General features: G+C 39.3%; 1 protein-coding gene across 1 annotated transcript in view; it reads right to left on the bottom strand.

The window, feature by feature from the left end:
- Window positions 1-23,264, bottom strand: part of PPP3CA (protein phosphatase 3 catalytic subunit alpha) — a 327,227-nt gene that overhangs the window by 140,288 nt on the left and 163,675 nt on the right. The gene's annotated exons all lie outside the window — the stretch shown is intronic.

Genomic DNA, 23,264 nt, shown 5'->3' on the forward strand with positions numbered 1-23,264 from the left:
CTCCCACACTTGTTTGTCTTGCACTCTCCTACATTTTTTCCTGATAGCCCTCATTCAGCCCTTATGACGACCATTACTATTTCTCTTCTGCAGGAAATGGCAACACGGGGACGCTGAGTAACTTGGGTAAGTCCCAAAGTTCGGTTAACAGCAGGGCTGGGTTCTGAACCCTGGCATGATGACACTCAAGTCTCTTTGCTCAGTTGCCACTTTGTAGAGGAATTTATTCTAACCATCCACCTATTTACTAATTCATTTGGTAAATGAATTAGCTACAGGTGTACGAGAGACAGACATGTCTGTTTTTCCTCTGGAATACTTAACACAAATATAAACAATTGTATAATTTGTGTAATACCCATCTCTGCTAGGATGTAAGGATCACATGGAAATAGACGTGTCTCACTTAGGTGAGACATATTTATGTCCAGTGCCTAATGCATGGCAGCACTCGGTAAATATTTGCTGACCAAATGACTGACTGCATGAATGAGTGACAGTTTGTGGAATGCAGATGTGCATTTTCCACTGGAGGAGTCATACTTGTAAACAGACTTAACCCAGAATGTTAATAATACTCTACCCAACTATCAATAGAGAGCAGTAGGAGATGGAAAGAGAGAGACTGAAACCCACCACATCCAGAAGACCACTCGATTCTCACAATAAGCCCAGGGGATGGGCAGCACAGGTTTTACCAACTGTATTTGGAAGGCAAAAAGACCCAACAGGAGTATGCCTAGGAATTCATGCCATATTCCTGAGGCTTGAACTGTGGAATCAGAGACCTGTGTTCAAATCCTGTTTCTGACACTTCTTCTTTTTTTTAACGTTTATTTTATTTGTTTTGAGAGAGAAAGAGAAAGCATGAGTTGGGGATGGACAGAGACAGAGGGAGAGAGAGAATCCCAAGCAGGATCCTGCTGTCAGCGCAGAGCCTGACATGGGACTTGATCCCATGAACCGTGAGATCATGACCACTGCCAAAATCAAGAGTCAGATTCTTGACCGACCTACCCACGCAGGTGCCCTCCCCATTTAGGACACTTCTACTGGTGGCTTTAGGCAAGCTTGCTTAACATCCTTGAGCTTCAGCTCTGTCATTTATAAAGAGAGCTATACTTCGATCTTGTCTTTTATTCACAGATATATCCCAAGCACTTACAATAGTTTCTGCTATGGAATCAGCACTGAATTTATTGCTAAATTGCAGTGCCATTAAAGGTCTTAAATATGAAAACATGTATAAGAGTGCCTAGTGTTGTGACTAACACACTATTAGTCACAGTTCCCCTGTGACCAAATATCCCTAAAATGTCATTCCCACTTTTCCTTCCCTTTAAAATCTTGAAAGGGACTGTCTCCCTTCCCCATTTCAGATTCTTTCTAAGCCATGTGAACTCTTCTACAATAACTCTTCAGAGGCTTAGACCTACTTCCATGAAATCACCTAGTTCGCTAATGCAAAGTTGGGGGGGGGCAGATTTAATGTTTAAATCAGGACAGACGCTAACTTAACCAGGAGTTCATTTACGTTCTCATTCCCACAAGACATATTAAACATACGTCTCTAAGTTCTCCTTCTTCGTAAAAACTGTCGCATCACTTTAATACATTTCATAATGATCCTATAAAATAAAAGGTTTACGAAATTGCTGCACTGCTTTATCATCACCATTCAGATGAATAAAATCAATTCGCCACATAGCCACACATTAGATTCCTTTGTGCTGAGGCATCGTTACCTGGATGTGTAAAATCAGCATCCCCAGATCTGTGATAATCCATAGACACACTGAACTCTAAACATCCACCTCTCCCTCTCAGCCTCCTGTCTACTGCCACATGTGCCCCCTTAGTATAGGAGACCAGGGCAACAACATGGGAGATGTTGAGGTTGGATCCTGGGCCCTAACAATGGCTTTTCGGGATTAATGAAACAGAGCTTTTCTTTGTTGGGTGTTATTTCATTCATCCATCCATCCATCCATCCATCCATCCATTCATTCATTTGTTGTGGGGGTCAGGTGGGGTGATGGTTAGGTGTTATGTGAAAATGTCCTACAAAAAAAAGAAAAGAAAAGAAAAAGAAAAATGTCTTATAGGCCCAGCTACATTGCTATGAGTAATACATGGATGTGTGGTGGGCAGAGTGTTTATTTAGCCTGTGGTGGGAGGGAGAAGGCAGTGCTCGGATGTACAGGATTTTTGAAACCTGATGTGCTAAGGGAAAAAATCCAAATTTTAGTGGGCATATTTTTTGCAACAGTAAAATGAAACACTAAGTGATTTCCACAGTTATATACAGCTTCAACATTCTACATTTTTATCAACAGCTGAAAAACAACATTGTTATATTTACCCCACACACTTACTCTTAAACACCAGGAAAGGCAGCGATGTCAGAATGTATAGAGATAAAGATCCAGGGAGATACTAATATAGATACAGATACAGTTATAGAAATACAGATGAAGAAGATAACCCTCTATGAACATAAGTTTTAAAGAACCATTCAAAGAGGCTTTTCATCCAATTTACTTTAACTGAGCTTAATTTTAATTTTTCAATCAAAGCAATTTCAGATTTAATAGCTAGCTAACTGAATATAAGAATATTAACAATGACCGTATCAATGCTAAGAATAGGTAACACTTACTGATCGGATAGCATTACAAAAACCCATTGAGGTATACGCCATTACCATCATTCCTACTTTACAGGAAGAAAATCTTATCTGTAAGATACGGTACAGAGACTTTTAAGCTGTTTAAGTGACAGAATGGGCAGATCCGGAATTTGAACCTAGATCAATCCAAACCCAAAGTCCCAGCTGTTAAACACATCACATTCCAAATAATTATAAATAACTGTAACAATAACTTTGTAGGGTAAAAGTGGAATGAAGTATGGAAATCAAGCTTACGTAGGAGTTCAGGCAGCTGATTTCTACTTCCAGTCCATCCGTTAACCAGCTGAATGTCCGTGTAATGAAGCAAACCTCTCTGAACCTCAGTTTCTTCCAGGGTCAAAGGAGAAAGTTAGCTGAGCTGACATTTCTCAGCTCTGTTTCTGTATGATCTTTAGTCACAGGGAAGGGAAGCATCATCTTTTTTTTGTTAGGCAGGGCCTTTCTGTTTGTATTTGAAGGTTTGCATAATAGTTCGTTCAAAAAAACTTGGGTGGTTAGCAAATAGTCTGGAAATCACTAAATTCAACAATCTCTAAGTTTTTAAGCATTTTTGATATTTTATGGTTCTATTAAATACTTATGTTTTTATCAATAAGATTGGCTTCTTCCATATTCCTTGTTTAATATTAGCTCTTTTAAAACATGAACCTGGAAGACTTCTTTTCAAGAAAGGGAAGCAACCAGATTATCTGGTGGATTAACTTTTTCCATTAAGATTTCACAAAATTAAAAGTCACCAGAGACTAAAGTTTTTTAAGCAAGAAACTTAAATATCCTTTGGTATCTATGTATTCTTGAGATTTGGCTTAAACTTTTTCTAAAGCATTTTCTGGAATTAAGTACAGCCTATCTTTCCAACAACACGTGAAAACCAGAAGTACTATAAGAATGACTTCTAGGTCTAGAGGAACATAAAGTATGTGTACTCAAATCTAAATATGAGATTAGACATAATTTGAAAGTCTGTAAGGGAAGCCGATGGGTGCCAGCTAGTGTGTACTTCTTGATCTAAAATAACATAAACAGACACGCATTCTTGGTCCGGGGAAGATGAGACCCTCAGCCTGCCAAGAAGAATACCGAGGTGGGAGCCACCGGGGAGGGCACATGGTCAGCAGTCATATTACAATAGCCAGCAATCACACAGCACTTACCATGTGGCAGACAGTGCTTTAAGAGCTTTACAGATACTAATTCACTTAATCCCCACAACAATTCTGTGAGCTACACATTGAAGCACCTAGTGTAAGTAACCTGACCAGTCACAGGGCTGAGAGGTGACAGGGCTGAGAGGTGAAAGGGCTGGGATTTGAATCAGGCATCTGGTGGCCCGTCTGCCTGCCTGCAAAAGGGATGTACTTGTGAAATGGGAGTGGAGGGCTAGGGTGAGATTTAAAGCCCTGGAAAGTATTGGGAGACATGAAAAAGATCTAAGAAATCCATAATGATGGGGAAAAAAGGAGATGGGGATGCCCTGGAAGCGAAGATGAAAACATAGCCTGAAGACAGGAAATAAACTTGAGGAGAAGCTGGACCGAGGCTCCCCTGGTTTTCGAAGCTGTACAAATCAGCAGGGGCCTCCAGAGGATGAAAGCCTTCCTTCTGAGAAATAAAGGGAGCCCTTGAGGTGATGGCTAAAATTGGGATTTAGGAGCCCATCTGTGGCGAACTCCTGCGAAACCGTAATAACCAATTTTCAGTGAATAAAAGAAGTGGTGTCCAGATAATTCCTGCACCTTGCTGTCTGGCTCATTTTCTCAATGAGAAAACTGACACGCAGTGGTTGAGGCGACTTGCTCCAAGGTTACTCCAGCTGATTACTGACAAGTCCGCCATTCTTCCCACCACACTCCTTGAGTTGTTTTTGTCCCTAATGTTCTTTCCAGATTTAGTTCTTTCTTTATGATTCTATTTGAGTATTTGCTAAAGAAGTCTCTAAGGAGCCCAAAGGGAGTTAAAGCTGTCTATGACACACACACATCGAATACTTTGTAATTCTGCAGCTGTACACAATATTAAAAGATGCATATGCCTGGATCTGCCCTGAATGCTGGATGACAAAAACGAAACTGGGAAGTAATGGTCTTCGGTGTATGAAACACCTTCTATTTTCTATCTTCAGACTGAGAAAGATGGCCAGGAAGAAACCTCAGCAAGGAGAGGGGCAGAATGTTGTTCGCTCTTAGGCACAGATATAATGAACAAGGTTGATTCTACCACACAGTGAAGAAAGTTTGGGAAACTGAAACATTCTATTTTATTCCACTTTCCACAGGAAATAGAGAATGGAGACCTGTGGTAGTCTCCCATTAGCATTATGTGGCCTCCACAAAACCCAACTTTCTCAAATCTAAAGACATTTAAAGGTAATTATGGGGGAAGATGAGGGAAACATTTCCAGCCGTTAAATAAGGATAGTCATGGAATGGACAAACATCACGCCTCGCAGGTCATTACCTGTGTCCTGCTGCCAGCTATGATGTAAGAAGCAGAAGAAAACTCCAGGTCAAGGACAAAACGAGAAGGACATTAAGGGCTTACTCTAGTTAAGGGTTAGTAGGGAAAAGTGAGTTAATGTGTGATCTACAGGCTAGGTTAGAGTAGAAAAACTCAAATTGAACACTGAAGAACAGCTGTTAAAACACTCTATAATTAAGGTTTTTTTTAATCTTTATTTTTGAGAGAGAAAGAGACAGAACACGAGCAGGGGAGGGGCAGAGAGAGAGGGAGACACAGAATCCGAAGCAGGCTCCAGGCTCTGAGCTGTCAGCACAGAGCCCGACGTGGGGCTCAAACTTGTGAACCATGAGATCATGACCTGAGTCAAAGTCAGACGCTTAACTGACTGAGCCACCCAGGCACCCCATAAACACTTTCAATGTATATAAACATACATTAAATTCTAATAAAGGCAAAAGACACTAAACCGCAAAGGTAACGTTGACATGATCCAGAAGTAAAACCATCACTGTTCCACACACTGTTGTTCAGAAACAAACAGGTGACAGAACAAAGAAGGGCAGTGGGACATTGAGGAGGGACCGGGATTCTGGGCTTGACTCACACTAACCAGCAGTGAGTGACCTTGGCAGACTAGTGCCCTTCAGTTTCCTGATCTGTGAGGCTGGTAGCTGAAGTTATCTCTCAATCTCTTCCAAAAACAAAATTAAGATGACTACTCATAGCAGGAAAATAATCACAGGAACAAAAATGCAAGTATGTTTTCAAAGTCAAGGATTTAATAATAGGGATGGTATGGCCAGCAATCAGATATATGAGCAGGAGCTTCCTTTCTTGTAGAGCTGGGGTGCATCACCCTCTTGGCACATAGATATGTTCGCAAACTCAGAAGCTCTCCAAACCCCATAATTTAGACATTTTTATGGAGGTTTCATCACACAGGCATGATAGATTATTAGCTCAATCTCTTGTCTCGCTCCCCTTCTAGAAGATGGAGGGTGAGCTGAAAGTTCCAAGCTTCCAATCATGGCTTGCTCTTTCTGGTGACTGGTCCCTACCCTGAATCCCTCCAGGAGCCCACTTAGAGTTGCCTCATTAGAACAAAAGATGCCCCTATCACCCAGGGAAACTCCAAAGTATTTAGTGGTGCTGTGTGAGATGCTCCTATAACCCATGACTCAGGAAGTCACATGGGTTTTAGGAGCTCTGTGTCAGAAACTGGGGGTGGGAACCAAATATATATATCTCATTATGTCATAGTGATATATCAGAATAGATCACTTAAAACTCACAAATCCTTTCCCTTTTCACAATGCTTTTTTTTATATAGTTACCATAAAACCATTCCAATTAAAAAGCAGCCGATTTTCTTATTGTTTATATTAGAGAAGTATAAAAAAGAATATACTTAAAGAAGAAAAAGTACTTTGGTGAAACAGCCCTTCTATATTTTAAAATAAAAAGAAACACAACATGGGGAAGGGCAGGGAGGCTTTAGCTATAATAACACAGATTATTTTGTTCATGACAGAAGTCATTCTGGATATTGAAGAACTCAAAAATAAAACCAGTCGTTCTGAAACGTTCAGGAAACCATCATATGGTGGAAAGTGAAATCATACAATAACAAAAGTGGAGGTTATCTGTTGCTTTGACACAGAGATGTTTTGAAAGGGTGGCAAGAGGAAACCCTGATAAGGTTAATGAAGTATCTGATCAAGATAGTCACTTTGAAGTTATGCAGTATGTATGTACTTTGAGTAAGAAACACACTCACAGAATCAACACTAAAAAGGGCTTTGAGATCACTGCGAATAATCTTCTCATGAATTGCAGGAAGAAATCATTGTCAGAACTGGCACCATCTCCCTGGATTCCTGATTCACGCTCTGCACTCTTTCTCACAGCTTTTAGACAATAGTTTTCACCAGTATCATCATTTTTATCTTCCTTTTCCTGCTACTCTCAGAAAAGGGTATTCTTTTAGTATAGTAATGACAAGAAGAGGCTAAACAAAACAACTACCCTTCTACTTGGAACTAAAACGCACGTCATGTAACCCCTATGTGAATCAGATGAAAAGTGGAATTCGGAGGATGAGAAAGCACACCAAAAGACCCAACGACATAAGGCGAGTTTATATAAATCCTGAGTTGGATTTTTGAATTTTCCATCATAAATTCTTTTAATGAATTCTGATTTGCACCAAAAGGACAAATATGAAGTAAGCGCTGAATAAATCAGCAAATGTTTGATGTTTCTTACCAAAAATAACCGTTACATTTAGCAGACAATTAACACACTCCCTACAATCATGACTACCATTGTTCAGCGTAGGCTGCTACATACGGAGAAATACAATTTTTCTTTTCTTACTAAATATAAGCATCGCTATCTATCCACGTACAGAAGGTTTGGGGGGACGAGTGCATATGCATCGGTGTTAATGGTAATAAATGATAATTATCATTCACTGAGTTCCTACTGCAAGTCAGGTGTTGTGTGAGGAACTTTTCATACATGGCCTCAAGTCTCACAGGAATGTAAGGTAGAAATAATTTCAACCATTTGCAAGATGAGTAAAAGGAGAGAGAGATGTTAGGTAATGTGTCAGCGGCAGGATTGAAACATGTCTGTTTCATTCTCAGGCCAATGATCTGTCCGCTAGGAGGCAGAGTCTTATCCTGACAGCATTCCCATTACATACAGAATGGAGATGCTACTTGAAAAAACCTAGAACACAAGGACAAACACATCCGTGCTCCATTTCAGTTTTACTTCTACGCAAATTTTATTTTGTGCCAGTAGGATGGTGAATATTCCACAGCCTTAGCATTAGGTCTTAAACAGAAAATCAAAATCTGCCCAGAAAGGAACCTAATGTGTGTTTTAAAAATTTGTTTAAAATTATGATCCTTACTGACTCATGAAATAATTTATTCCCACCAGACAAATACAGTCACACTGTCTCCGATTGACTTCTACCGGCCGGACTGTTGGTACTCTGCTCCCTTTTCAGTGGGCAAATCTGACTCTTCCTGATTCCTTTGATCAATCATAATGCTTTCTCTGCCATAACTCTTCTTCTCTTTCCCTCCATTATTTTAACTGGACAATCACCCATCATGAGTCAACTCCCAAACCCACTCCAGTCTATCTTGGCAAGGGTCATGTCTGTTTCCATCATAATTTTACAACCAGCTCCTTTCTTGAAATGAGCATTTCTCATTACACTCACCCAGCCATCACTAAATGCAAGATAAGGCTCCCGAGCTGCTACCTGTCCCTCTGACATCCCTCATGTCAACGGAAATGTCTCCATTAGCCTTCCTGGCCTAATTCCTCGGACTCAACCCAACTACACATGAACGATCTCTGACAAATCTTGTCCTCGCCCTCAAAATTTGCATTCTTTAGGCACCCTCAGCTAAGAGATAATTACTTCTACGACTCGTGGCTAACTCCTGATGATTCTTACTTGGTCTGTGGAACCCAAGCCTGTTGGCTGCCACCAGCCAACTGGACGGGATCTTGCTAACCTGCCAATTTCCCAGTCTCTTCATCAGACTCCAATCCTCCACAATTTTCTTCCTTTCTTGAACTATCTCTAAAATAATCACCCACTCCAGTTCACTTCTTTCTCACTGTAGAAACTGAAAAAGTGCCCAACACATCACAGGCTCCCTTGTAGGTATTCTCAGTTCCTGGGGAAGGGTTTAAAAAAAAAATATCTGTAGAATTGGACCTAAGTTCCATCCATAACCTCATTACTTTTTGGGAAAGGTTTGTCATCTTTTGGATACCACTCCAAAGAATCTATTGCTTGGCTGAAGAAGTTTGATTCAATAATAGAGTCATCTATTCATTGTTGAAAAAATTCACCTTGTTCCTGGACAATATCACTACTGACCTTGAATCTATGACTTGACACTTATAAGAAACTCAATACACTCTTCTCTATGATTACATCACTCTGGACACAGAGGGAACTGACTACTGCGCTTTTGTCCCCCTAGTCCAACTCATGTCTTTGTCATAACTAGGAAGGTTCGAGAGGTGAACGGAGAAATTTTTTGCATTACCGCCACAGTGCTGACGCCACTGAGGAAAGATGACAGATTCTAGGGCTTCTGGTGGATCTATGAGGGCCTATGAAGTTGGGCATATAGATTGATTCGGCCTCTAATTTCTATCTCTCTCTCTGCTTATCTTCCTAGGTATTTCTCTTACCAAATGTCTCTGGGTTATAAAGTAGAGCAATTGTCACCACATCTCAACAGATGATTCAGCTGGTCCTTAATGAACAAAAGGTGACCAAATGAAAAATGGACTTCTGTTGTTCAGAGACAAAAAGAATGCATCCGCTTTCCTCGAATTAGAGGAGGGACTGACAAAGACTCTCTGATCAAACTTTAGACAGGCTCCTCTGAGCCCTCTTCTCATCCAGGCCTCATCCTTTGGACCCTGTCTTTAGCTTGCCAGTCCAGTGGTAGCAAGAATCCCCTTATCCTTGATAGCTGATCACTGTGGCCTGCCTTCAGCAAGAATCTGCCTACCCTTGATATCTCCTGTTAGTAATTTTCCATCCACAGACCTCCTTGCCTTGCTCTTTGGCCATCAATTCCCACTTGTCCTTATATTCTCAGCTGAGTTCAGCTCTCTACCAGTCTCTTTTCCTCTCTGCAATAGATTAGGAACAAAATCCGTTTTTTACCACTAAACTGATGCCTGGCTCTGGTTCTCTTTGATGCATACTGTGGTCATAAGGAATACTAATAGACGTTATCAGTTGAGATAATGCACGCATTATCATAACAAATATTAATGAATGCCCACCATGAGGCAGTCACTATGTGACGTGGTAAGGATAAAATAGCAGGCAAAGGCCGACAAAGAGTTGGCCCTCCTGAAATTGATAGTCTAGTGAGGAAGACAAACCTTAATACAATGATCACACAAGTAACATAATATCATTACGATAAATATTTTGAAGCAAAAGTGTACAGTACTTATATGGGTTAGTCAGGGAAGGATTCCCTGAAGACTAATAAAGCGACATTTTAGCTGGAATCTGATTATTTAAGATTATTGGATATGTGTATAGGGGTGAGGGATATTCCAGAAAGAAGGAACAGCAAGCACGTGCCAAGTCTCTTATTGAAAGGGAAGATGGCACATTCAAGGGCCTGAAAGGAGCTGAACTGAAAGAATGCCAGTGTAGATAAGTCACAGAAAATAAAGCAATAATGAGGGAAACAGGTATAGGATGAGAATGAAGATGTTTATAGACAATGGAACATTCAGGACTTTCTAAACCATCTTAGGATTTGCAACTTGAAGCTAGGGACAATTGGACACCTTTGTATGTATGTATTTAGCACAGGGTTTGTACCAGGGTAAATGCCCAATAAATAGAAACCTTAAAAATATATGAATCAACTTAATGTGTCAATGTATGGTATTTGTCTAATGTGTAACATACATTGCCTTACACAATAGACAAATACCATTTTTCAGTGATTTTTGGCCCTAGGGTGGCCAGTAGAGGAAAAAAAAAATCACTGGAAATGATCAAATTGATCTGATTTAAATGTCAGAAAGCAACTTTACAGTTACACATTATATAGGAAATGTAAAAAAAAAATCTAGATAATGTACCCTTTTTTGGTAGTTCCATGAACTGTTATTTAAAAACTCAATCACCCAAATTTGAAATGAAAATATGTTTTGGTCAGAATGATACTCAGCTGTCAAAAATGGAGAATTATCACTTGACATGGGGTGGCTGAACAAGGTCCACCCTCCCACATTTGAATTATTTTCAATTTTAAAAGACATCTTAATAGCTCATACTTCAGGTTTTATTTAAAAATTTTGGAGGCGCCTGGGTGGCTCAGTCAGTTAAGTGTCGGACTTTGGCTCAGGTCATGATCTCACGGTTCATGGGTTTGAGCCTCGTGTCAGGCTCTGTGCTGACAGCTCCGAGCCTCGAACCTACTTTGGATTCTGTGTCTTCCTTTCTCTCTGCCCCTACCCCGCTCGTGTTCTGTCTGTCAGTCTGTCTCTCTCTCTCAAAAATAAATAAACGTTAAAAAATAATTTAAAACAATTTTTTTCATTCCCTCTTTTTTTTTTTTTAATAAAGTTTATTTATTTTTTTAGTGATCTTTAGAGCCAGCATGGGGCTTGAACTCATGACGTTGAGACCCAGAGTCACATGCTCTTCCCACTGAGCCAGCCAGGGGCCCCTTCATTCCCTCTTTCTAACTGAGGTACCAACTGCATGAAACACGTCCATGAATCCAAAATTTATTTTTCTTTAATTAAAATTAAAATTAATTTGCAGTTTAGAAAGGATGAGCAGTGGGGGCGCCTGGGTGGCGCAGTCGGTTAAGCGTCCGACTTCAGCCAGGTCACGATCTTGCGGTCCGTGAGTTCGAGCCCTGCGTCAGGCTCTGGGCTGATGGCTCGGAGACTGGAGCCTGTTTCCGATTCTGTGTCTCCCTCTCTCTCTGACCCTCCCCCGTTCATGCTCTGTCTCTCTCTGTCCCAAAAATAAATAAAAAACGTTGAAAAAAAAATATAAAAAAAAAAAAAAGAAAGGATGAGCAGTGGAAAGCTGCTGGCACGAGAACCTTCTGCCCTCTCATTCATGCCACGGCCCCCTTCATATTTACTTCTTCCATGCAAGGGGAAGTGTGATGTCTGCTAGAATATCCAGATTCATAGTTAAAAGCTCTCTGTGCCTCTAACCTCCAAATAACAGAATAGAACTGATAACTGGAATATTAGCTACCTACCAACAAAAGCAGCCATGACAAAGACGGGGCTGCAATAATAACAAGGCAGCTACTATGTATCAGGCACTTGGTCTGAGGTTGTGGCTGCAGCATTCTACTTTGTCGGAGCGACAGGCTTGAGACTAACACCTCATCTCTTCGGAGATCAGGAAGCTGAGGTTTACAGAGGTGAAAAAAGCTGCCGAGAAGCTGCAACAGCTAGAAAGTTGCAGATCCAGAATGTGAATCTAGAGATCCATGATCTTTAAAAATTTTTTTAACGTTTTATTTATTTTTGAGACAGAGAGAGACAGAGCATGAACAGGGGAGGGGCAGAGAGAGAGGGAGACGCAGAATCGGAAGCAGGCACCAGGCTCTGAGCCATCAGCCCAGAGCCCGACGCGGGGCTCCAACTCACGGACCGTGAGATCGTGACCTGAGCTGAAGTCGGACGTTTAACCGACTGAGCCACCCAGGCGCCCCTAGATCCATGATCTTTAACCCCAGTGCCACATAGGGGAAAGTTAAGCTACTGTCACGTGGTCATTACTCAATGGCACCGTCATTAAATGTGTCCCAGGTGATTGGCACAACAGAGATGGAATCACACCTCCTTCTCTCACCTCTTCTCATTCCATTTTTTTTTCCTCTGTCTTTCTTGTTTTGTTTTGTTTTGTTTGTTTTTCTCAGATAAACTGGCTGGACCAGAAATTTGAGTAAAATCTGAGAATGCTTAACAGCCCACGGAGAGAAAAGAATCTATAAACTGCCTCACTGCTGCCATGCTCTCAATGTACTAAGCTAACCAGCCACAAATCACTTGAAAGAGTCTAAACTATATATATCATGCTTTTTGACATTTCCTTAGTTCAGGTTCTCAAGTGGAATGGATATTTTATATCAATAGTGCAGACAATTAACTTTCTAATTTCCACTTAGCTTTGATACATATTTAATAAGCATTACCAGCTTATCTCTTGAAGAAGGCAAAGAAAGCAGTAGTTAAAATTAAGCCAAGGTCCACCTTTGAAGGAATTGGCCTTTAATGTTTAAAACATGAGGAAGAGAATTTTAAATGAAAGATTTGTTTCCTGTTTATGATGATCTGCAAATCTCCTATTCATCACATGATATCCAAATACTCAATCAGGTTTACCATTTGAAAATGAAATGAAAAACATATGTAGTTAGGATTTTAAAGGGGATTCTTGGGTATCTACAAATTTCTGTGAGCTAAATTGAGTTCCTAAAATTGGAGCCTGATTTTCAAAGTCAATTTTTTTTTTTAAGGAAGAATCAGATTATGCTAACAAAGACCAAAGCACACAGGCATATTACTTTGAGAAAACAGAAAGTAAAGTACAAAAGATCCTTTGTTTGCAATGGAAACAAACGTCTTGCAAGTCATTTCAACAAATATTCGCTTTCATAAGCAATGAAGGATAAAGACTCTGATGGCAGTGAAAAGTACAGCTAGATGTATCGAACACATACCACCAGATGGCATCTCAAATCACACAGCACGCGCAGAGATCGTGAGAGTCAATGACTACGTTTCTGAAATGGAATGAAATTCCTGAATTCCAAATCGATTTTTGAATATCAAAATGTCTGACATTAATCATAAAATCCAAAGAACACCACAATAACACTGTTGCCAATGTCACAAAGAATATGAATCTGAGGAGAAAGTCACCGTAAGTAAAATGGTGATCTTAATGTCAATTTTTATTTTAAAAAATTACAAATGAAGCCATAACAGACAAAGTTTGGTTAATAATTATATCTTTCCTTCACTTTTACCTGCAATTGTCCTTCCCACTAATCCTAATTTTACTAATTCACAGGGCTTTGTTCATTGCAAATACGAGGAAAGACAGTTCAGAAGAGAGCATTAGAAAAAAAAATTAAGAAAAGCTTAAAGAAAGAAAAATAGAGGTCACATTTCTTTTCGCCTACATATAAGACTCTAATGAAGTTGAAGTTCAAAAGCCTTGGTGTCCAAACCTTAAATATCTTAAGGAACAGAATGGAACAATGCTGTTATGTCTAACACTGGCTAATATACGGACCACGATATCAACTATAAACAGAAAGGAATTACGGAGAAGCATATAATACACCAAACTGAAGTCAAAAAGTGACCAAATGATAGCAGGAATTCAAGTTTTGTTCAGAATATTAAAATACAATGTTGTTTCATAAAAATCTCTGAAAAGGATTTAATTGTTCCCTGGAGAGTGGGGTTGGTTTGTTGTTTTTTTCTATTGTCATATAATCTTTAAAATCCTATTTCTACAAAATACATTTTATGAGAAATGTTATTTTCATATGATAAAAGCAACCCGAGGGAGACTTGGTACCAGTTTGTAATTTTCTTAGAGATTGTATATATAGATTACATTTCTTTTTCAATGTTTAATATTAAAAAATGAACACTGAACTTTTTTTGATAGGTTTTTTGGCTTTTTTGGGTTTTTTTTGTGTGTGTGTGTGTGTTTTTTTTTTACCTCCTCCGAAGATTGACTTACGTCTTAAACCTCTCCATGGATTTTCACGTTATGTCATGAGACAATGTTCACTCCCTGATGCTGTTGGAGAGCCGGACAAAATAGTAGAGGGACAAGCTCTCTGTACCCCCCCATCACAAGAAGAGCCAGGCCAGGACCAAACTGCCGAAAGGCCTTCTCTCAGGGAGTATATCTTAACATTAGCAAGAATGAATGCGTGGAAGTAATTAATATTTTAAATGATACATTTTATAGGCCAAGGCAATCATTTTAAATAGTAGCAAAACACCTGCCTCAAAATTTAATAGTATTTTTCTGTTACTACATAGATTCTTCAAAGAGAAACTACTTCTGACAAGCTCATCTATTTTATTTATCCAGTATCTCGTGTGTCCAAAATCCTCCACTTAAGACACAAATTAGCCAAACAGCTCTTCGGGAGAAAAGAACAGAATAAAAAGGCAACTGCCAATTTAAACGATTACACTGGCACACATAATCTATGGATACGTACTCTTGTTTTAGAGGTGCCTGTATGTTTCCATTGTATTATTTTCATAATTTACAACGTGCAAATCAGCAGTGCATTTACATTACAATTATTGTGAAACAGAGGAATATTCACAAAACCATAACACAAGATCTATGTTCTCAGATGTTAACATTTAATGGGATAATAGCATGAAACGATAAAAAAGAAAAAAAAAATCAGTACGATACCATTAAATGCCACGCTCTATGATTATTCCCAGATTTAATGATTCCACGGACCTGGAAAGTCAACTTCTACCCCAAATAAAATGGGAATAGACACAGTTGAACTGTCTGGGCTTTAAAACTAGTTCTGGCACTTTTTAGCTGAGTAAACTTAGATATGACACTCAACTTCACTGAGTTTCACTTTCCTCATTTGTAAAATGGAGCTGATAACAGTGCTTCTTCCTTCATAGGGTTGTGTGAAAACTAAGACTTAAAACTAAGAGTAACAACTAAGATTTACAGTGTTTATAACAGTGACTGGGAAGAAACAAGAACTTAAATATTAGCCTTACCACAAAATAACTCATTAATTCATTCCCCAAAAACCTATAAAAAAACAATTACCATCTACTATCACCATAGTTCCATATGCAAAAAGAAAGTATGCTAACTAAATTGAAAAAGATAATTTCACTCTGGTCCAACAAAAACTTTGCCATAAACCAGTACCAGTCTGTGACTAGTATTTGGGAATGTCCATTGAAACCTATAAACATTACTGGCTCATAAAAATCAATGGAGTTTGCAATGATCAGGGACAGGTCAATAAGCAAATGTAACAGGAGAGGGGATTGGATACATGGATACAATCTGGCTAGACAAAAGGAAAAGCATCTACATTTTTCCCTGGAGGTACCTAGGAAGAATGCTCTTCCCTTACCTAGAAGGATTCCAGTGTTATTTGAAATATTCCTTCTCTTCTCTTAAAGCCACGGTAATGTTGATTATAATATATGAATATAGTTTAACTGTCTCCCAAACCATCAGAATATTAGTATTGCCAGGGATAAGTTTCAGACTTTAAGGATAATAGTTTGAGGGATTTTTATGTGTCCATTGAAACAACTACACACATCGCCTTATCAAGGGTGCTAAAATACTATTTGTGACAAGTACCAATTCCTGGCAAACTCAAAAGGACTGGATATGCTGCATCTTAAAGCAGAATATCTGTTCATGAGAATTACCGTGTAACTGTAATTACTGTCAAATGCTTGCTCTGGACGGTGTTACATGTTTACTGATGTTAACAGATTATTACTGACTTGTTTGTTACACGGGAGTGCTGAATTATTATGGCTCAGCTATTTTTCATATGATACCGTATTCATTACCAAACAAGTCCCTTAAAGACGCTTTTGATCTCAGTCTTCCTCTTTTTTTCCTTTATAAACCGTCCCAGCCTTAGCTTCCACAGTCAACTCTCAGAGAGCTTGTAAAGAAACGTACTACAAAGGTTTCCCACTGAGAAAAACTGCATAAATTCTGTGCCCCAAATATGCCAAGCACTATTGTTTTGCCTCTCCTCCCCTTGTACTACAGCAATACATTTTTATATAAAATATAAACAATCCTAATGAACCATCAACATTTTTTTTCTGTTTCTCAAGAACATTTAATAGCATTCTTAGCATGCTTTCTTCAGTGATAAGCAAGAACAAATTCTAGTCAAATGAACTGAAAATGCCTGAATGTTTTGAAACTTGCACAGAGGTAGAATAGTGTATATAATATATCATGAAATCTAACCAGGAGTTATGTAGATGGATGTCTGTTCAAAACAAGGTTTTCAGCTTACTAGCTATGAGACGTCGGACCAGTCACTTAAACAAGTGGTTCCCAAAGTGTGGTCCCAGATCAACAGTATCATCAGCACCCGGGAAGCTGTTAGAACTTCGAAGTCTCAAGCCCTCTTCCAAACTTACTAAATCAGAAACTCTGGAGGTGGGATCAGCATTCTCTGTTTTACAAAGCCCTTCAGGAGATTCTCACCCACCCTCGATTTTGAGGAACCCTGACTCAAACTTCTGAGACTCCCTTTTCTCATTTTTAAGATGGTTTTCCTAAAACCAACCTTGCAAACCCAGAGAGGTAAACACTTCAGGGAAAAGGACTCTGGCTCTCATGCAGTGACCTGTTATCAACATTATCATTGAATAAGATTTTTGGGGGGCGCCTGGGTGGCTCAGTCGGTTAAGCGTCCGACTTCGGCTCAGGTCATGATCTCACAGTCTGTGTGTTCGAGCCCCGCGTCGGGCTCTGTGCTGAGAGCTCAGAGCCTGGAGCCTGTTTAGGATTCTGTGTCTCCTCCTCTCTCTGCCCCTCCCATGCTCATGCTCTGTCTCTCTCTGTCTCTTAATAATAAATAAATGTTTAAAATAAAAAAAAAAAGATTTTTTTAATCAAGGATCAAAATTAAGGGGAATGAAGACTTAAAACTGATGGGCTACTGCCACAGGCTGGGGCTGAATTGTGCTGACTGCCAGCAGTGGGCTGGGTACCAAAATAGGCCTCTGGCTACAGGGAAGGCCCTTCAGTTCTGGCCGCTGAAATCTAAGTGGGCAAAATGCCCCACAAGTAATATTTTATCCCCATATAAACTAAGGCCATGTTAGGCTTTGATAGTGACAAATGATAGTACGAAGAGAATAAACACTGATCTTTTAGGTCTCAAAAGACACTGAATTCTTATCCCCACTTAACTCTCCCCAGAGTAAAGGCATGGGGAATTCTCCTAATTGACGTCAGCTGCTGTAAGGGAAGGAATGCCATGACCTTAAACTTGGCCACTGGTCCACTCTCACATCCAGGAACAAAGCCAGAGGGTTCTCCTGGCAACTGTCTGACATGCTAAATGGCAGGCACAGCCACTGAGGGAATCCTTTGCTGCCCCAGGGACAAATCCCCCCGTGCAGGAAACAGACAAACTAGAGAGATTAGCAGTTTGCCCAGCTGATGCTGGCCTCTCCCCTCGGCCCAGAGAGCAGAAAATGAGTTCTAAATCACTCTCGTCAAAAACCTAGGCTTCTGGTCTGCTTTTGCTTTTCTAAATGAGGAAACTGTTCTCTGCTAAGTCCAAGGGAAAACAGGAAAGTATGAGAACTCCAAGGAGAAATGTAGTAAACTGGATCCTTGCATAAACCATGTTACCCTGTTCAAGAAGTCTTTAACCAATACTGATTTTAAGCACAAACTAATCCTATGTTTTAAGATTAGTATTAACTAGCATTTTCAAAGGAGCTGTATTCAAAATCATATCCAACCCTCCTACCCTGCCGAAGGCATAATCTTGGTTTCCCTGGGCGAGTATGAGAGGTTCCTAACCAAAGCCCCTCCCGAGTTCCTTCTCTAGTCCACTCATCTCTTCCAGGATGAAACTTGATTATGTAACTTGCTGCTCAAAGACCCCTAGACTCTCCGGTGCCTGTACAACAGTCTCGGAATGTTTCAGTGCTGCCTAAGAGAGACTCACATCCAAACCTGACATTCCGACCTCTGTCTCGCCCCGCCCTCACCCTCACATCCTTCTGAGACCCAGGTTTCCCACAGAAAACCTCCAAAAACATGTCTTAACCACATTACTGAAAACACTAGTGCCTTTAACATGCTGTTGTCTTGGCTCCGAATCCCCTTCCCTCACTTTTTCACGTAGTAAAATTTTACTTCTCAGATGTGATCCAGTTCAAATATCATGTAATCTGTCAAAATGTTCCTGGCTTTCCTGCATTCCTTCTTCTAAGTTCCCACATGAGTTTGTAGGCACCTCCATTACAGTTCTTAACAAATGGTTTAGTGATTATCTGTTTTTGTATCTGGCTCCCCAACTAGACCTTGAGTATTCTGGTCAAGGACTCCACCTCATGTGCTTATCATCCATAGTTCCTAACCTTCTAAAGAGTTCTCAGTCCCTAATGAAGACAGGATCTCAGCTATTTAACTGTTTCTTTCACTCAAAGATGGAATATAATAATCAGTGAGTTCTTTCAGGGAAACCTTAGCCATTTAGAAGATAGGAAGACTTTTGGATTTAAGTTAACTATATCCATCTGGATACTTCTTAATTGGCTTAAATGAATCTAGATCGTATCTTGTGATTTCACCAACAGTTTGGTGTACATATCTTTGGGCAAAATATCGCGTTTAGTTATCCCGTTCTGAGCCCCTGGAGAGCACAGACCAGGTCTTATTCTCTGTATATAACCCACACCACCTATACAAGGTAAATGCCCACTAAATGTTCATTAAATTGAATTCCCAAAATGAATTGTATCTTAGTCTGGGCTGCTTCAACAGAATACTGTGGATGGTGTACCTTTAACAACAAACGTTTCTCACAGTTCTGGAGGCTGGAAAGTCCAAGATCACGGTGATGGCATATATTCAGCGTTTGGTAAGGACCCTATTTCTGGTTTGCAGAAGGCCATCTTCTTACTGTATCCTCGGGTGGAGGAGAGAGAGAGAGAGAGAGAGAGAGAGAGAGAGCTCTCGTCTCTTCCTCCTCTCATATATGCACTAATTCCATCATGGAGGTTCCACCCTCATGACCTCATCTAAATCTAATAGCCTCCCAACGGCCCACCTCCAAACGCCATCATATTGGGGATTAGTGCATCAATATCTGAATATTGGGGTGTGGGCACAAGCATTCAGTCCATACCAAGTTGTCACACTGATATTTGGCCACATGCTTTAATGATCCATTTGTGTATTACCAATAAACAAAGATAAATTCAACTGGATTTTCAAAAAAAGAATCAAAGAAGGGAATACTTTCCTTGACAACATGCCTTGAATACAGAAACACAGTCTTCAAATTAAATGTCTAAAACAGCTACCATTCTAATCAGGCAAGTTAGTTTACAGAAAAGAGCAAAACATGCCTCATACCTCCTTTGTTTAGTTTGGGGACCCATGGCTACTTGTCACCTCTACTCCCATGGAGAAGGTTACTGGTTTATCTAAATCTACCTCCAGGAGGGCAAGGTACACAGTGTTGTATCTCCTCTAGAGGGACACATGCGAGGGGTCCAGGTTGGGACTAGGCAGCTTCCTGGTTCTTCTGCCCCAAAGTAAAAGGTACAGAATTTGAAAGGAGAAAAAAAAAAATCCTAAATCAATACAAACCTTTCATTACTATGGAAATACTTCAAGTGGGGGGAAGGGGATTTGGGCAGCTCTGTACATTAAAACATTAAAGACCCGCTATAAGAATGAAATAATGTCCAGATGTCAAATAACTAGAGTGCTAATTTCTAGATTTTTCTCAAAATGGGGGAAAACCATGGCACAGATGTTAGCACAACTTTTCTCCTAGCATTTGAAAGTTCTCCTAACATTTTTATGAATAAAAATTAGGACTAGGGAAGACTAGAGGGAAAGTGGGGGAGGGGCTTTTGTGTATAATTACAAAATATTTGCCATTTGTTCCATTTTGAGAGCTTACATTCCTACTCCACTTAAAGGTGAATTCCACGTAAGAAGTTACTGGTCAATTTCTACCAGGACTCACTCACCTCGCCATTTTCAGGAATCTCACATAGGCGTGCGAGAGACTATTTCTAATACCGCTCGAAAACCACCATGTTGTCAGGCTTCCTGCTTTTCCCACTACGTTAAAAGTCCTCACTTCTTTCCTCTTACCCTTTTACACAGGTTCTCATTTGTAACTTTTAACTGTATTTTCCTTCTTCTCCCCCTCCTCTTCTTCCCTCTCCTCTGAATTAAGTTTTCCATCGTTCCTAAGTATGTAGTTCTGAACTACATAGAGAACACTCTATCCTGAAGATTTTTAAATGTGAACTATGCCTTTCACTGCATAGCCTAGTATGGGTAATAAAGTACAACCTTACTGATTCAGTCATCCAAGCAACAAATATGCTAAATTCAGAAATAAATATTATACTGTTGGTTCAGATTCTTGTAAGAAGTATCCTGAAACACAAAGAGATTGTAATTTTCTCTGATCAGGATATCCTGCTTTCATTTTGCAATTCTGCATGCTTCAGCTTTTGCTCAGAAACTCATGGGTTAGGAAAATGAAGCTATAAATTTAGCTTTCTGGTGGATTATATGCAAAAGGTTTTTCCTTTTTCCCTTTTACCCAAATGTTAAAATCATTTTTTTTCTAGCTCCTTTGTCACTATGATCCATATCCTTATGTTCCCAGAAAAGAGGAAAAGAGATCACTACAATGGAATCTACTAAAGGTTCTTTGGGATCCTGCCTTTGTTATGAAATATAAACACTCCTCTAGAGAAAAGTTTTTCCTGCTTGGATTATATTTCACTAGTGCTACACATTCTGTGATATCTCCAGAGCTGCCTCTATCACTATTTAAAAAGCTTTGGGTTTTTTCCTCCCTCAGGGAAAGATATACACAATTGAGTCCTGATTTCCAGTGTCTTCATATCTATATCCCAAACTTTGCCAAACCATCAGCTAGGATCTCACTAGAACACAACCAGGTGTGATGTATAGTGAACATGGAGGCAATTAGTTCCTGGACTCCAGAAGGTTTCCAGGATAAAACATCATAAATCTGATTCTTCCAGAATCTTCTCTTTGTGTTCTTTCAGGACAGACCCTAGTCAAACAGAAGAGCTGACTGCATCCCAGAAAATACATTGCCCTAAATATCTATTTTCATGTGTCTTTAAGTTATGATGATCACCTCCATTATCACCTCCTGGGCTCATTCGTGAACTTAACATGAATTCTTCACTGCAAGTCACATATTATCATGTGAAATGGAGAAAAAATAAACTCATAGTAAAATATCAAGCTATTCCTTCTTAATAAAAACAAATAAGCTTAATGATAAAGATGTCATTTAAAGCTAATATTTTATCATTAATTTATAAGGGGAATTTATATTCAATTTTTAAAGTAGTTTTTTTTTTTGTTTGTTTGTTTGGTTTGGTTGGGGTTTTTGTTTTTTTTGGGTTTTTTTTTGTTTTTTTTGTTTTTTGCTGGTGGCTTCCAAGCTAATATTTAGATAAGAAAAAAACTTCAGTATTTTAGTATCTAATAAAGTAAAGCATGTTCACATTTGTTTTGTCTTCATTTTTTCAGTGTCTATGAGTTGGAGATAATACAGCATGACTCCATTTTAACACACAGAAAATGGGGTTCACAGGGATACACACAGAGTGAACCCGTGGCTTCATTTACTCACCACTGGCCAAAAGGGAGCTAAAACCATTGGAGCTAATTTCTCCTGTTGCCTGGCCCCAAACACATTATTATTTTTTTTAATTGCATCGCCGACCAAAAATGAAACAAGACTGTCCATTTCTTTGGAATAAGAACGATTAGGGACATTATGACCAAGGAAGATCTGGTCTGGTATTCTAGAGACCTTGTCTTTCTCTTAACAGTTAACGTTCAAATATACCATTGAAGTCCGATCACATAAGTAATACAAATTTGGAAGAAAGAGGCAATCAGTAGTATAAGTGAAATATTTTAAAATATCCCCTTTATTTTGAAAAGGACAGTATTCTGTGTCTAAATTTTTTTCCTTTGCCAGAATGGTAATAATGAAGGATAAAATAAATGTTGTCTTAGTTTTTCGAAAAATGAAAACTTACAAGTTTAGCAAACTCCACAAAGAATAGATCAAAAGTCTCTACTATTTGACCCTCTACACCATACAACATTTTTTTGACAAGATTTAATTTTTAGGGACTAAGAGAAGTTACACTTATGCAAAATATATATTTGTCCGTAAGAAGTAACACACCAAAAAACTCACATAGTAAAGACATTTTCTAGGCACAAAGTACTCTTAAGAAGGCATGAAATTTCTAAACTTCAGCGGTTCTCAAACTTGAATGTGCATCAGAGACTTCTAGAGGACTTGATGAAACAGACTGTGGCCTCACCCCACAGAATATAATTTAGTCGTTCAGGGTGGGGCCTAAGACTTTACATTTTATAAGTTTCCAAGGAATGAGATGATAACGCTACTCTGGGGCACGACATTTTGAGAACCACTGCTTTAACTCAGTGACGTGCTCAACCACCGTGGAAGTCTCAGTGTACCTTGTCTAATCTTTCCCAACAAATATGTTGTGTTCTCTGTGCCAGTTAGTGTTTCCACAGACAAACAAGACGACCTCTAAAATAAAGTGTTATCTTTATCACCTCTGAGATGTACAACACTTCTTAAAGCATCACAACCTTTTAGGTATTTAAAACATGAAATAAAAAATATCGTGACATAATTATAATAGCTTTACTTCTTAATGTACACATTTGACAGTAAGAGGGTAAGATGAATAC

The sequence above is a fragment of the Panthera uncia genome, chromosome B1, assembly GCF_023721935.1.
Source record: "Panthera uncia isolate 11264 chromosome B1, Puncia_PCG_1.0, whole genome shotgun sequence".
Lineage (NCBI taxonomy): Eukaryota > Metazoa > Chordata > Mammalia > Carnivora > Felidae > Panthera > Panthera uncia.